Consider the following 17,509-nt stretch of genomic DNA (forward strand, 5'->3'; position numbering starts at 1 on the left):
TTAATAAGTGCATGTACTGTTTGGGTCATTCAAGAATTCTTTAAGTAATTTTGGGAAAGAGCAGTTTGTTTGGGACTGTGATTTTGGAGAACCTCTTGGAATACCAAAATTTGAATTTAGATCTATTTATTTCACCTTTGATATACTCTGGGGAGGGCATAAGACAAAGGAAAATCTGGGAAACTGCCTGTATACTACACAGTGCAGGCTCTCAGACTTCACCAATGAATTACTTACCTAGAAGAAGCTTGAAATCTGGAAAGTCTGATCTTACATGTTCCTTTCTGGTTTGACTGACTTACTGTAAAGCAAGGGACAAACTAGCCAAGAGTGTTACCTAAACAAAATCAGCAATGGCAGTTCTTATGTTTCTATGTGTTTAAAGGAAACAAGAGGAGAAAATAGACTGATGAGATAAACAATTGAAAATTACTTTTTTAGAATCCCGCAGTTTTATTTTCTGTGTATCAGTTAAAAAAGTATTTTTAATGTTGTATTGTCTCATATGACTGATACAGTCTTTCAGTATCCCAGAAGCTAAAATATATGAACTACTGACCTTTTTTTATCTATCCCCTGCATGCAGAAGCTGTCCTCTTCCAGGAAAGAGCTTTATGGTTTTAATTCCTTATCAGTGAGGCCAACTTGGTCCTGACTGGAGAGAAACGGTTTAACTCTTCTAGGCACAAAAAGAAGAAAAGGAACACAAGATTGTTATTTGTACGCTTGACACTATCTCATATAACACGTCACCTCGTGTACCCTTTACGTTCACGTGAAAGAGACTCTCTACAGGGTTAAGACAGGTGTTTGAATTCGGGATATTGTACTTGGAAACCTGACTTATCCCAAACCACCCTTCAGCACCCAAGCAAGTGGACAGCATGCTTCATGTGACTCCGATGCACCCTCCTTTCAAGCCAGTAGAGGGAAGTATCAGGTGTCATGTGAAGCTGCTGTGATGCACAAGTAAGTGAACTCCACATGAAGCCATAAACAGGAAGCATTGGAGTCACATGAAGCGCACCATGAAGTGCAAATAAGTGGACTCCCCTGGACCCTGTCCATTTGCTCAGGTGCTGAAGTAGGGGGTTTGGGATAATGTGGGTTTCCAAATTCCATATCCCAAATTCAAACTCCAATACTCAGCGCTGCGTAATATGTTGGCGCTTTATAAATACAATAAATAAATAAAATAAAATACTACCATTCGGCTTGCATTTTGTGGCTGTAGGAAGTTATGTAAATGCTACAAAGGAACATAAAAAAAGAATAAAACATGACAGTGGTTCTAACCTATCACTCAATCCAACACCTAATAAGTTTTGACTCGAGTTACACTTAAAATAAAACCTAAAGTAAAAGGAATATGTAAGCTTACAACTTTATTCCCCTTTACAAATACCAGTTTAGCTGGCTGTCATGCTGATCTTTTTAGCTCTGTGTTTTTTGAGTCAGTTGGAACAAACAGAGTCAGAACATCTAAAGGTGGCCACTAATGATCTGATCAGATTGACGTGATCGATCTGAAAATCGGATCGATTTTATTAATCTGATCAGATTGGTTAGATTTTTTTTTCCAATAGTGGTCACAAACGACCATATCTGATCGTTCATGCAAATAATTGTTCGTAAACAATCATTCAGCAAATTGTACTATTAGTGGCCACCTTTACCTGCAGACTCATTATGGGTGACTGTGATTGATCCATAAATTGCCATACACATATGTGAGGAATGTACTAGTCTTTGAAATGTCATGTCATTTAACTGTATCTTTCAATTTCACATTGCAGCCTGCTAATAATTTTCAAAATTTGCAGTAAGCACAAATCACTTAATTTTTTATGTTTTACAACATTTACTTCAGCACTAAGTGTAATATGTTAGGAGTACTGTTGCCACAGACTGTCCAGAAGATCCCATGTTCCTGTGGAAGTACAGTAGTTAGCTGCACAGGGGAGGAGCTTTTTTGTTTTTTATTTTCAATACCTGGCTTAATGCATTAACTGAAAGCAATGTTGGGCACTCCTATCTGCCACTTTCTGTGAAAAAAAAGACTGTGTGTTATATACACACAAAAACAAAATAATCAAGCTGAAATAATTTTTTCCATGAATCCTTTGAATACACACAGCCAAACTGAAAGTTCTTCTCAACAAAAGTCACACTTAAAGACAACCTGAGGTGGGATGATACAAAAGTGACACTTAAAGAGAACCTGAGGTGGGATGATACAAAAGTGATCGTTAACGTGTTTTGGTTTCTGGACGTAGAAACTACGTCCAGAAACCATGTGTGCTGCCGCGCGCCCCCGCGGCCGATCGCGCGCGTGCACGCGCACTCCCGGCCGCGGATTCGGTAGTCAGGGAATCAATGTATCGGACTATGAAGTCCGATCACTGATTCCTCTCCCCCGCTGAAAAAGCGACAGCTTCTCTCGGAAGCTGCGCCTTTTCTGGCCATTCACTTCCTGATGCGCCACTCTAAGCGTGTGTTACGCTTAGAGTGACGTCATGTAAACAAACTCATGGCCGCCATCTTGTGGCCAAAAAGTAATACTACTCCTGAAAATAAAAATGAAATAAAATCAACACACATTTACATTATAAATCTATTGTTTACCCCCCACCCTCCCAAAACTACCCAAATAAAATGTTTACTATAAATAAAAAAAAACATTACAATTAAAAAAAAAAAAAACATGTAAATATTTACCTAAGGGTCTAAACTTTTTAAATATCAATGTAAAGATGAAATATTTCTATATTTTTTTTATTTTAAACTTGTTAATAGTGATGGATGCAAAATGGAAAAAATGCACCTTTATTTCCAAATAAAATATTGTCGCCATACATTGTGATAGGGACATAATTTTAATGGTGTAATAACCGGGACATATGGGCATATACAATACGTGAGTTTTAATTATGGAGGCATGTATTATTTTAAAACTATAATGGCTGAAAACTGAGAAATAATGAATTTTTCCATTTTTTTCTTATTTTTCCTGTTAAAATGCGTTTACAGTAAAGTGGCTCTTAGCAAAATGTACCCCCCAAAGAAAGCCTAATTAGTGGCGGAAAAAACAAGATATAGATCAGTTCATTGTGATAAGTAGTGATAAAGTTATAGGCTAATGAATGGGAGGTGAACATTTCTCTCGTGAAAACCACGGAACCTGAATGGGTTAAAGAGAACCTAAGGTGGGATGATACAAATTGATAGTTAAAGATAACCTGAGGTGGGATGATATAAAAGTGACATTTAAAGAGAGCTCGAGGTAGGATGATACAAAAGTGACACTTAAAGAGAACCTGAGGTGGGATGATACAAATTGATACTTAAAGAGAACCTGAGGTGGGATGATACAAATTGATACTTAACCTTCCTGGCGGTAACCCCGAACGTAGTTCAGGGTAAGCCGCGCAGGAGGTTTTCTCAGGCCCTGCTGGGCCGATTTGCTTAATTTTTTTTTGCTGCACGCAGCTAGCACTTTGCTAGCTGCGTCAGCACATCGATCGCCGCCGCCCCGCGCTCGATCGCCACTATCCGTCGCGCCGCGCGCCCCCCCCCCCAGACCCCACGCGCTGCCTGGCCAATCAGTGCCAGGCAGCGCTGAGGGGTGGATCGGGACTCTCAATGACGTCACGACGTCGGTGACGTCATCCCGCCATGGCGACGGGGGAAGCCCTCCTGGAAATCCCGTTCTTTGAACGGGATTTCCTGATCGGAGATCACCGAAGGCGATCGAAGCGGGCGGGGGGATGCCGATGAGCAGCGGCTATCATGTAGCGAGCCCTGGGCTCGCTACATGATTTAAAAAAAACAAAAAAAAACTGCTGCGCTGCCTCCTGGCGGAATTTATTAGACCGCCAGGAGGGTTAAAGAGAACCTGAGGTGAGATGATACAAAAGTGACATTTAAAGAGAACTTGAGGTAGGATGATACAAAAGTGACACTTTCCCCACTAAGCTGCACGGTCACTGCCTGTCGGTGTCTACTGCACATGCGCGGGCCAAGCCACGCGCGCCCTGATTGTGCTCCAGCAGTCAGGAGCACTCTGCACATACGCAGTAGCGATTTTTGCATACTGCGCATGTGAAGAACATTCCCAGCCGTGGGAGCACGAGGAGGAGGCCAACCAGATTAGGTGGCCTGAGGGACCCAGACCAGCTCTGTGGGCACAGGATGACTCCAGGGGGCTGCAAGAAGCCCCAGGTAAGTTGAAAGCATTTCTTTAAAGGGCAACTGTAGCAAGAGGTTTATAGAGGCTGCCATATTTACTCCCCCTTAAGCAATACCAGTTGCCTGGCAGCCCTGCTGATCTATTTGGATGCAGTAGTGTCTGAATAACACCAGAAACAAGCATGCAGCTATTCTTTTCAGTTCTGACATTAATGTCAGAAACACCTGATCTGCTGCATGCTTGTTCAGGGGCTATGGCTAAAAGCATTAGAGATCAGCAGGACAACCAGGCAACTAGTATTGCACAAAAAGGAAAAAACATGGCAGCCTCCCTACAGTTGTCCTTTAAGATCTCCTTTAAAGGGGTGCTTCTAGCACTAGTTATAAACAAGCAGACACCTTTGCAAAGTCATTAGTGGACCTATACTAACAATGGCTACTTTTACTGTGTTGTGAAAGTTAGAAGGATTTTTATACAAACAAAAAGGCAGTGTTTTCCCGTAGAAGACATATAATTAGGCAGCACTTTTCCCAAATATAATTGGGCAACACATTCCCTTAACATAATTAGGCAGAATTTAACAACAAAAAGCAGGGCTCCCCCTTACATAACTAGGCAAAATGTTCCCCAAACATATTTAGGCAGCATTTCACATCACAAGGCAGGGTTCCCCCAAACATAATTATCCTGAGGTCCCAATCCTAAACTACAGAAATATGTAGGTAGAGTTGTCCCCCTACCAAAAATCAATCATAATGCCCTCTGGTCTTAAGCCCAGACTAATAGTGATCCCTATGCTGTGCCTCTTACTCCCCTTAGGGTTAGCTTCATGGATCTGGTGTAGCACAACACAAAACTGATGTGAAGCAGACACCAATGCAGCTCACAATGTATGCGTTTCCACGCATGTTACAGTGCTTTGCATCCAAAACCAAAGCTGTATGCATTTTCACTCCGCCGGAGGCCCTCAGGGCTCGGCTTAATGATCACACCTAGCATGATCATTGGCCTGAGGAAGTGCAATACATGTCCCCATTGTCTAAGAAACACTTTTTGTACCTTACCTAGTGTCATCCTCGGAGGTAATACACTTCGTCTGCACCTGCTCTAATGCTGGGAATAAACCATGAGCTTTTTCAGCAGATAGATGGCTCAAATAATTTTTCTGATCAATTTTATCATAGAAGTAAAAATAAATTGATCGGAAAATCGACCGGAAAGTAAATCTAGCAAAAAAAACAAAAAAAACCTTGTGTATTCCCAGCATTAAATTGGCCCTCCTGTAATGAGGTGCTCAGAATTGAATTCCATATTCCAGATATGGCCTTACAAGAGAGCTAAACAAGGCAGTATTATGCTGGCATCTCTATTTTATACTTCCCCTTTACTGCATCCCCAAATTGTATTTTCTGTAGCTGCAGCTGCTTGGCATTGAATATGATTATTTAACTTGTTGTCAACCAGTACTCCTAAGTCCCTCTCCAAGTTTGATGTCCTCATCTGTGTCCTGTTTATTCTGTACATTTTTACATTTTTCAACATCGAATTTCATCTGCTATTTACATGTCCATGTAGCCATCCTATCCAGATCTCTCTGCAATATGTCACTATCTTCCTGTATGTTGATAATTCTGCACAACTTTGTATCATCTGCAACAGTGGCAACATTACTTTCTACTTAATCTACTGCTAGGTCATTAACAAATAAATTGAAGAGCTCTGGACCCAGTACAGACCCATTGACCACAACTCTATACTTTCTGTCCATTAGCCAGTTCCATATCTATGCACACACATTCTTCCCCAGTCTTTGCATCCTCAACTTCTGCTCCAGAGTTTTGTGGGGAACAGTAACAGCCTTTGTGAAGTCCAAGTATATCACATCTACAGCATTCCAAATATCCACATTAGCGTTCCCCACCTCATAAAAGCTGAGCATGTTAGGCAAACATAACCTCTCCTTAGCAAACCCATGTTGATGCTCAGTGGCGTAGCTAGAGATCATGGGGCCCCATAGCAAAACTTTCATAGGGGCCCTCAGATATAGCCATTCATGCGCAATGCTGACTGCCCCTACCCTATGGATATGAGTTAATTGGGCAATTTACATTCTCATGCAATCATCACTACACATAGTTCATGGGCACTGAGACAAAGTCAGAGGGTGGAGAAACACTAGAAAGTTAATGGTGAATACATTAAGTACCACCTGGCCCCCTATGCTCCAGGGCCCCATAGCAGCTGCTGTGGCTGCTATGGCTATTGCTATGCCCCTGTTGATGCTGAGACATTAGGTTATTCTCTGATATAAAGTATTATATAGCATCTCTTAGGAAGCCCTAAAATAGTTTGCACAAAACTGATGTTAAGCTTATAGATTTTTTTTGCTCTTCTTAAATAATGGGGAAAAAATAAGTCATCAACCACTCTATTGGAACTATCCCACTTGCAAGATAAGATAAAGGGGTTTATTGATAACTGAACTTAATTCTTTTAGCACCCCAGGATGTATGCCATCCGGGCCCCGTACCTTAGTAGAAACATATTGATATTAGAATTTACAGTAGTTATGCCAAATACAATTTTGTCTTCCTAAAGGGTACCTGAAGGGGTAAAAAATTGAATACTTAACTCAGTAGTGGGAAGACTCTGGGTAGTCCAGAGGCTTCCCTCAACATCCTTGCCAAGCATAACTTCAGGTCAGTGTGTGAATATTCACATCCAGCGGTGTAGCAATAGGGGATGCAGAGGTTGTGACCGCATTGGGGCCCTCCCTCAACCACAGTATTACCTCTCTTTTGGTCCTGTACGGGTAATAATCACTTCTACAGATGCGTTGAATAGTATTAATCATTAAGAAACTCTTTCCCAGCCCCTTCTTGCACCTCGGACAATGTGGTTGTCCTTGGCAGGTTTTCGGTGTGCCGTATCAATTGTTATGTATACAGTGCTTGGGGAAGGGGGGCAATGTAAAACTCGCACTGGGGCTCATAGCTCCTTAGCTACGCCACTGTTCAAATCATTCCTTTATGTCCCTGAAAAAGCCATGCATACACCTAGAACTGCTGGCTTACATCATGCATTTAGCCTGCGCACTTGCATCACTGCAAGTGCCAGCGTGCATCCTGCAGTAGAAACTGGCCCTAAGTGTGGTTCTGTATTTGCAGGAATGCCATGTTTCAGTGTAAATTGACTAATTTTGCAACTACAAATTCTACACTTGCTGAGATCCTGAAAGGCTCCCTTGTTGAGCTGCAGCTGCTGATTAGCTTATTTACAGTTGTGTGAAGGTTTGTATGTTCTCTTCATTCTATGCACTACTAGAGATGTTTTTTTCTTTTCAAATGCTGTTTTGTCAATAATTTACCACTCGTTCTAAAGTTGAAGGTGTTTACCGGACTTTATGCCTGGTATACACGATGCAATTTTCTGTCAGATCAATGGTCAAATCGATCATTTTTGGCATGTGTGGTCTGCTCCAGGATCGATTTACAGGTCAGTACTGCACAGAATCTATCCTGTTCTCGATGGGGGGCAGATCAGACATGACGGAAATTTCAGTTTGACCGGTTGATTTGACTGGAAGATGCGTTGTCTGTACCAGGCATTAGAGGCAGAGGATCAGCAGAACAGCCAGGCAAGTTGCAGTGTTTTAAAGGAAATAAATCCCTCTCACTTCAGGTTTCTTCTAACTAAACAAAAAGAACATGGATAAAAAGCCTGTCAATTTAAGCCCAGTTACCCCATATTTTTTCAAAATTTCCTTAGACATCCCTACATTAATGTGTAAAATTACGGTATATAATAGTAGACTGCTATTAATTAACTTTATCCAGACAGTGGCGGCAGTCTTATGTTTCCAGTGGATAGCTATGAACTTTTCTATTACCTTCAAACCATTTTAAGAAATATTTTAGTGTATTTTTGAGGTATTAAAAAGGAATACTAAAACTACTTGCCATGAACCTAAGAATAGGATTCCAGTAGCATTGAGTGGGATGTAATATATTTGGTGAAGGAATTTCAATTGTGTACTACTCTACCATCCAACATAAGAACTACGTTTATATGCTATTTGATATGTATGCCATTCTTCCTACAGTTAGGAGCATGAGCAGCAGCATGTCTGTACAATGTATGTTCAAAAGCATTGCAGCGCCCCATATTTAGCGTTCCTTGTGGCGGGGAAGGGTTGCAGTTAAGGTTAGGTAATGGGGAGGGGGTGCATAAGGTTAGGTGTGTTTTTGTGTGTGTGGGGGGGGGGGGGTGGTTAGGGTTAGGTATAGGTAGCGGGAGGGTTCTGTGTAAACAATAGGGTCAGATGGTAGTAAAATAATAGTATCATTCACCAATATTTTACTATCGTAATTTGCACTTCGTTATAGTACTATATTGGTAAATTTACTGATATTCTACTAACCGATATTACGGGCCCAAATTTCCAGGTGCCCTTTTTGCATGTACACAAAGTGTGTACTAGACTTTGATCTTTTCCATGCTTTAAAATCAACCCTGGGGGCGTGGCCGGCCATGGAGCTGTGAAGAAGCACGGATCTCCAGCTCTCTCCCACCCGTGGTAAATTCGCCGGTATCCTGCTCTCCAAGCTCGCACAGCCGCCCTCGGTCTGGTCCCAGAGGCTGAGGAGATCGCAGCGGTGTGCAGGGATGGCCTCACGGAGTTCCCAGAAGGCAGCAAGCCCAGCCGAGAGACTCGCGCGGTTCGCCCGCGCGGCAGGCCAAGATGGCGCCGACGCGCATACAGCCCACCAACACACAGCCAGGGAGAGGGAAGAAGTGCCTCCCAGTTCGCGCACACCGGAGCACAAACAAGCGGCGGACCCTGCCGGTAAGACCCAGCCTGTATCCCCCTCCATGCCCAAAACAAACAAAGGGAAAAACAATCTGCAAGGGAGAGAGGACGCACAGGGGGCGGGCAGGGCTGAAGACACACAGGCCTCCACCTCTTCTCCTCGTGCAGGCACTCACCCGCAGCACAAGTCACCCAGAAGCTCCCCCAGTAGCCACACAACATCCCAGTCTGCACAAGCATCCTCACCCAGGCAGGGAAAAGACCTGGGGGAACAGACACTTGCTATGGGTGAAGAAGCAAGGGATGACATAATGGAGGAAGAATTTCAGGCTGCAGAGGAGCCATCTAGAGCAGAAATTATGGAGGCTATAAAGCTTCTGCACACATCCTTAACTTCCAGACTAGATTCCATTCAGTCTGACCTCTCCTTTGTCAAGCACGACCTCTCTAAAGTTAAAGATCGCACTAAAGAGATTGAGCGCAGAGTCAGTGACTTGGAGGACACTGTCGCTCCTATGCAACAAAATCTACAAAGGGTAACTGGAACTTCTTCAGCCCACTCTGTCAAGCTTGACGACCTGGAGAACAGGGCACGTAGATGTAACCTCAGGCTAGTGGGGGTCCCAGAAAAAGCAGAAGGCATCCAACCAGAAATTTTCTTTGAGAACTGGTTTAAAGAGGCTCTACCAGAGTTAACTGTCTCGCACGCTTATGCAATAGAGAGAGCGCACAGAGTGCCTGGGGGCCCTCCAAAACCGGGAGCACCCCCTAGACCGATTGTAATGAAATTCCTAAATTTCAGGGATAAAGTTGCTATCCTGAGAGAAGTCAGAAACAAACCAGAACTCTTTATTGAAGGGGTGAAAGTTGCTGTTTATCAAGATTTCTCGTTAGAAATACAAAAGAAGAGAGCCACTTTTTTCCACGTGAAAAAGAGACTACGTGATAACCAGCTGCAATATAATATGCTGTATCCTGCAAAGCTGAAAATCATGAAAGGGAGTAAGGCCCACTTCTTCCTCACAGCAGCAGAAGTCTCTCAATGGCTCGACGAACAAGGCCTTCCAGAGTGACAAAAGGAACCTATTTCTGTGCAGCACGCAATTCTTTCCGTAACTATGGAACTAACTATACCTTCCATTTAAGTCCTAAGTTCATACAGCCTTTATCCTGATATGCCGTGACTTGCCTAGGCAGTGAGAGGAGAGGTTGCTAGTTTAATATGCTGTTAATTTTTTTGCAGTTCCTCTCCAGTTCATTATGTTCTTTAATTCTATAACATATGCTGCCTTCTATATATATATATGCATTTTCCTGTGTCATAGTGCTAAACGTGGTATATTTGTCAGTCCTAATGCTCTTTTACATACGCAATATGGACCCAATTGGTCCCACATTGTCTATTTCTGTATACCATAATTTAGCTACCCCGCGTTTAATATCCTTACAAAACTTCAACTGGGACTATCACTTGATTGACAGTTATATCTGCCTGTATACCTAACCTTATAGGGGCATGGGTGTGCGAGCGTAGGCTTTAAAAGTAATCTGCTTAACACGGGTGGGGAGGGCTGGCCACTTTAATCACCCAAGTTAAGTAAGTTCGGGGAATGAAGCTTCCTGGAGTTACAATCAGGGAGTGGGGCGGGTTAGGGGTTCGGGGGTTCTGCAGATTAGTTGGGGATCAGGGAAAGGGGGCCCTACAACCCGGGTATTTAGCCACAGATCTACTAAATAGCAATCTAATAGTCCAGTCCTATACCATGTTATTTGATCATGGCTAATTTACGCATAGTGTCTTGGAACGTCAGAGGTCTGAACAATGCTATCAAGCGTAGATTGGTGTTTGACTATTTAAAAAAACTCTCTCCACACATAATTTGTCTGCAAGAGACACACCTAACTGGAGGTAAAGTACTTTCACTAAAAAAACCATGGATAGCTAGTTATCACGTCGCCCACTTTTCCTCCTTCTCAAGGGGCACAGCAATATTAATCAGTAAAAGCTTCCCAGGCACAGTATCTAGTGTCCAGGTTGATGCGGCGGGGAGATTCACAATAATTACAGTAGCCATAGAAGGAAAACTACTCACGTTGGTATCTCTCTACGTCCCCCCTCCCTTCTCCGTCTCAGTCCTTGATGCCTTGACCAGTAAAATCCGAGATAGGTTTGACAGCCCTATTTTGATAGCCGGGGATTTTAATGCGGTCATAGACCCACAAAAAGACAAATTATCCAAAAGCCTGCGGGCCTTTCCCGCGTTGAAGGAGTGGATGTCAAGACTAGATTTAACAGACATATGGAGATGGCGCTTTCCTGACAAAGCAGATTTTTCATGCTACTCTGATCAATTTAAGTCAATGTCTCGGATTGACATGTGCTTGGGCACTGGGGACTTGCTGACACTGGTAGAGGAGATAAAATATCTTTCTCATGGTATATCGGACCACTCGCCAATGGTATGTGACCTCAAATTCCTTAATGAGATGCAATCAAATCATTGGCGAATGGGGCCATGGTGGCTGGAGGACCAGACAATCCTCACTCCATGTAAAGAGTCTATGGAACTCTTCTGGTCTGAAAACACAGGATCGGCCGACTTTAACATATGCTGGGATACGAGTAAGGCGGTATTGAGGGGGACTTTCAGAGCATCTATGTCTATAATCAGACAAAATGCTCAAGCTTCATTGGAGTTTCATGAGAGTAAATTAAATGAAGCAAAATCTCAACTCATCGTTGCTCCTGGGCCTGATACATATGAAACCTGGGCTATGGCAAGAAGAACCTATGAGTTGGAAGTGGTGAGACGGGCAAAACGCAGGGAAATAATCTCCAAACAGCAATCATTCGAATTCGGTAATAAATGCAGCAAAATTTTAGCATATATGCTGAGAACGAATGAAACTCTGAATGCTATCCCGCGTATACTCTCAATGACAGGTACATTCTGCACTACCTCGGCAGATATAGCCAAAGAATTTTTCGAATTCTACTCAGATCTGTATGCTAGCAAAACTGGTGAGTGCTCGAAATCCATAGCCCTGTTTTTAAACAAAATAGACCTACCTACCCTTGATGAGCATGCCAGGTTGGAACTGGACTCGCCCATTTCAGAAGCTGAAATTTCCATGGCCATAGAATCCTTCAAAAAAGGCAAAACACCAGGTCTGGATGGAATCCCATCGGAATGGTATCTAAAAAGTAGAGCAATATCTATCCCCAATCTAGCTAAAATGTTTGCCCACTCATTGGAAACAGGTACACTACCTGACTCATTATATGAGGCTCTGATTATTTTACTTCCTAAACCCAACAAAAATCTCGATCTATGTGAATCATACAGACCTATCTCGTTAATAAACACAGACGCAAAAATATTAGCAAAAGTCCTGGCCAATCGACTTAATCAACATATCACCAAGTTAATACACGAAGACCAAACGGGCTTCATCCCCGGTAGGTCCACTAAATCTAATATTAGGCGCCTATTTTCTAATATACAATTCCCCCATAGTAACAAGGGGTCCAGAGTTATACTGTCGTTAGACACGCACAAAGCTTTCGACTCTGTGGAGTGGCCATACATGAGGGCAGTTATGGGTAAATTGGGTTTTGGGGAGACGTTTAGGAGGTGGTTTGACATTCTATATGCTCATCCCCGGGCCAGACTGAGAGTTAATTCATATATATCTAAACCATTTACGATACACAGGGGCACTAGACAGGGGTGCCCCCTGTCCCCTTTACTGTTCGCCATGGCAATGGAACCCCTAGCAGAGTACATAAGAGCCTCCCAAACGATTAGAGGTCTTCGGGTGCAGAAAATTGAGGAACGCATCTCACTGTATGCGGACGATGTACTCCTATATTTAGCGGACCCAGGCCCGTCGCTGGTAGAGGTATTCAAAATTTACGACTCTTTTCAATCGGTTTCCGGGTTGAGGGTGAACTGGACTAAATCCGTCCTTTTCCCTCTGGACCCGGGGGCCGAGAGGGTAATAGACTCTTCCTCTCAATTGATGGTTGCAGACTCCTTTAAATACTTAGGCATAAATATATCCAGAAGGATAGAGGACTATGTCCAATCCAATCTTGCGCCTTTAATTGGGTCCCTGGGGGATAAATTCAAGACCTGGGGCAAGTTGCCACTTAACCTGGTGGGCAAAGCCACAATAATAAAAATGGTCTGTGCTCCCAAACTCCTATATATTCTCCAGGCCTCTCCTACATATATTCCTAAACACCTCTTTGTAAAAATAGACTCAATGGTCACGGGTTTTCTCTGGGGTGGCTCCAATCCTCGCCTGGCATTATCCACGTTGCGTCTCCCGACTACATGTGGTGGCTTGGCGCTCCCCAACTTCCGCCTGTACTATTTTGCTGCACAACTAACTTATATACAAAAATGGCTGAGCGCGGACAGATCAGACGCCTCCATGAATCTAGAAGCAGATATCGCCACATCATATGAAGCTCTAACCAACATAATATTTAGAGGCGTAGTCCCTAATAAACAGGGCTCCTCACTATTAACTGCATCGTTAAAAAATTACAAGGCAATTTCCAAAATGTTTCCTTCTCTAGAGGGCACCATTTCCCCTAGTACTCCACTGTGGGCAAATCCCCATCTAACAGAACTATACAAGATGGAGGACTCCCAATTCTGGGTTAAATTAGGGATTAAATATGTCAATCATATCTTCGTAAATGGAGAATTCAAAACATTCAATAGATTCAGATCCGAGTTTGGCCTCCCAAAGCGCTCCCTGTTCCGCTACTTCCAACTCAGAGATGCCATCAGATCCCAGATGGGAACGTCGGGGGTCCGCATTGAGCCCTCCGAGCTAGAGATATTGATTCTGAATAAAGATACTTCCAAACAAATCTCTAGGTTCTATTTAGCCCTATCGTGTAAGATGGGCTCTCAGAGATTTGAGACCACTAAGGCCAGATGGCAATCAGAAATGTGCGAACTCACCCCAGCAGACTGGGCAGATGTAGAAACCTCCTTCATGACCAGTGTTATCAGCGCTAACGATAAGCTAATTCAAATCAAGTGGCTACACCAAATTTATTATACCCCCCTCAAACTTTCTAAAATGGGCCGGGGTACCGGCTCGGAGTGCTACAAGTGCGGATGCCCTGATGCAGGATTCATCCATTGTGTTTGGGAGTGTGGGCCGGTCCAGAGGTTTTGGTATCAAATAACCCTTTTACTAACTCAAATCCTACAAAAACCTGTGGATCTCTCATTTAAGGCCTCAATGTTGGGAATTGTTGACAATGTCACTTGTGGTAAGCATAAGCAACTATTTATCAAACTGGCATTATTCTATGCCAGAAAGTGCCTCCTTCTTAAGTGGAAATCCAGGGTTCCCCCTTCGGTAAGCGACTACAAATCTGTAATCAATCAGAGTCTCCCTCTGTACTGCCTCACATATCAGACTAGGGGACACCCCACTAAGTTTGATAAAGTATGGGGCTGTTGGGTGGAAAACAGCAACTCTGTCATTCCCAATCTGGATATCTCTGTTAGTGTTGAGGATCTACACATGTAATCTGATTGACACGGTAACTCATATGGTATATGCTGTACATGATCAATATGACTAATGCAATATTTCTTCTTTTTTTTTTTTTTTTTTTTTTTTTTGGGACTATATGATATGATTGCTATAATGGACACTGGACTGATTTATGCCCAAAGGGGCAGGGCCTTCCTGGGTGGGGTTCTCTGGGGTGATGGGGTGGGGGGTGGAGGTTTATAGGGTTTGTTATTGTACACAACTTGTGAAAATTTCAATAAAAATTCTCTGTTAAAAAAAAAAAATCAACCCTTGCATATATTGCTTGTGCTTTTCCTTATTGTTGAGCCTGCATAATGCCTAGGCAGTTGCAGAACAAAGACATAGCTGGAAACTTGTAATTGCGGCGTTTCAGCAGCGGAAAACATTTGTCTAATGTAGGCAGGGTTTTTATCACACGGACTACCTGCCGCTAACATAGAGGTTGATTTTTCCAGAACAGTATAGAATATTTCAGTTTCTCACACAGTGGGAATCAATTAAAGTCCCAGAAATAAGACCACTGTGTATAATCCCATTGCTACTAGTCATGCTGAAATCTGTACTTAAAAATGACAGCTCAGGTGTAGTTTTTGTTTTTTTTAAAAACTAATTCTTTCAAGCCACATCATACAGTGGGCCTGATTTGCTAAGGTTCTAAGGAGATATTTTTTTTTTTTTTTTACCAGAAACAAGTACACCAGACAAGTAGGACTGTGGACATTGTAGAAACAGCCACCTAGCCAAGCTTCAAATACATAGGCAAACGCAGGGGGGGGGGGGGGGATTACAGCTGCCCAGAATCCCCCCTCAGACCGGGGCAGTGCAGTGTCTGGGGACAGGCACAAGTTGGGACAACAGAATATCTGCAGGCATCTTGCAGCTAACAGCACTGCCCCCTTTCTTTCCCTCAGAGTGTACAGAGCATGGAGCAGCAGCGTGTGTACAAAGCATGGAGCAGCTCTGGGGAACTTAACAGTCAGGTATGAACAAAGCCCTGTGCCCTGCTGTGTAAATGCTTCACTTTCCCCTTCATTACCAATGTTGGCTGTCCATCCAAACTGCTCCTGATCGATCCCGTTGTCGATCGGGAGCAGATCGGACATTTAGGAAATAATTGACAGATCCTGTAAGTTGGACAGGAAATTGCATTATGAGTACCCAGCATGATGTCCTACCATATTATTATACTGTATTGTGGGTTGCCTAGGGAGACCTTTCAGGAATCCCCCCCCCCCCCCCCCCCTTGAAAATCCTGGGTTTGCCCCTGAAATAGGAACCTGATGACTCCCTTATCTGTAATGACCCCCTCTCACAAAATGGTTCCTCTTCAAAAAAAACTAGAAGGATCTTGCTATTATAAGGCCATATTATCACTCATAATCTGGGCCCTGGATACATAAAAGAAATGTTACAGCTGTATAGCAATCCCTGCAATCTTGGACCACAGGTTCTAATAATATAGTCATACCCAGAGTCCACCTGAAAACCTTTGGTCCCAAAGCTTTCTGCCTAGCTCCCAACTGTCTGGCCAGTCCCTCTTTGGGATCCCAGTCCCTCTTCCTTGCTCATTTGTCCTACGTTCAGGATTGATGTAAAGATCTATGTGAATATATGCATTTGAAAAAAATAAGTTTAAGTGACTCTAAACCTTATTCTTAACCTTTAAATTAATGTATTTCTTATTTTTAAATGTTAATATGAAGAAAAAAGAACAGGATAGAAAGGACCAATGTAGTTCGAATTATAAAACATGTTTCTCATATGAAATCTTTATGGTATGCGTGACTAGGGGTTTGCCGGGGGTGTGGTTGAGGGTGTGGCAGGGGCATGGCTTAAAGGGAACCTTAACTGAACGGGGGGTAAAGAGTTTTACTTACCTGGGGCTATTACCAGCCCCCTGCAGCAGTCCTGTGCCCTCGGCGCCGCTCTGGAATCCTCTGGTCCCCCGCTGTCACTTAGTTTCGTTTTTGACGACTCACCAGTCGCCGGCCGCCATGCGTATTATTGGACGCATTCACCAATGCAAATAGCGCTATTGCGGACCGCAACGCGTACAAAAATACGCGTTGCCGCATATCTACGCGTATTTTTTGTACGCGTTGCGGTCCGCAATAGCGCTATTTGCATTGGTGAATGCGTCCAATAATACGCATGGCGGCCGGCGACTGGTGAGTCGTCAAAAACGAAACTAAGTGACAGCGGGGGACCAGAGGATTCCAGAGCGGCGCCGAGGGCACAGGACTGCTGCAGGGGGCTGGTAATAGCCCCAGGTAAGTAAAACTCTTTACCCCCCGTTCAGTTAAGGTCCCTTTAAGTGTCCCTCTTTCTTATTTCAAAAAATTGGGAGGTATGGCTTTCTGTCATGCCGCGCCTACACTAGAACTCTTTATCTCAGCAGATCAGGACAGCTCCATCTCTGGATATGTTTAAATCCAGACTGAAACCCCCCCTGTTCAGTTGGCATTTGCAGAAATATAGTTTTATTGTGTTAATACTTCACCCTACTACCAATTACTGAAACTGAGAGAGCCTAAGTGTTTTGAGTCCTATGGGAGAAAAGCGCTATAGAAATGTTATTATTACATACACATGCTGGTTTGACCAGCCGTGGTGGACCATAAAAACCACATCAGCCAAGAATTGTGAGTGTGTGTACAGCAGCAGCATGATGTTTGCTAAAGATCCAGCATTCCCAATCTTTAGCAATCCCTTAAGAGCCTTCCCAGTCCTCTCAGTCTCCTCATTCCCCTGCAAGGCCCCTGCCAGATCTCCCGCCAGCTGGGTCTTTCGAGAACTTCCGAAGACGAGGCACCAAGTACTTCTTCAACATTAAAGCCAGACGCTAGAACGGGGGGCACGGTGGTGGAACAAGGCGAAGCAAAGAGGACAGGTAACTTTAGGGATCCAGAGCCTTCCCTCATAAACAACAAAACAAAAGG

This window comes from Hyperolius riggenbachi, chromosome 3, assembly GCF_040937935.1.
Source record: "Hyperolius riggenbachi isolate aHypRig1 chromosome 3, aHypRig1.pri, whole genome shotgun sequence".
NCBI lineage: Eukaryota > Metazoa > Chordata > Amphibia > Anura > Hyperoliidae > Hyperolius > Hyperolius riggenbachi.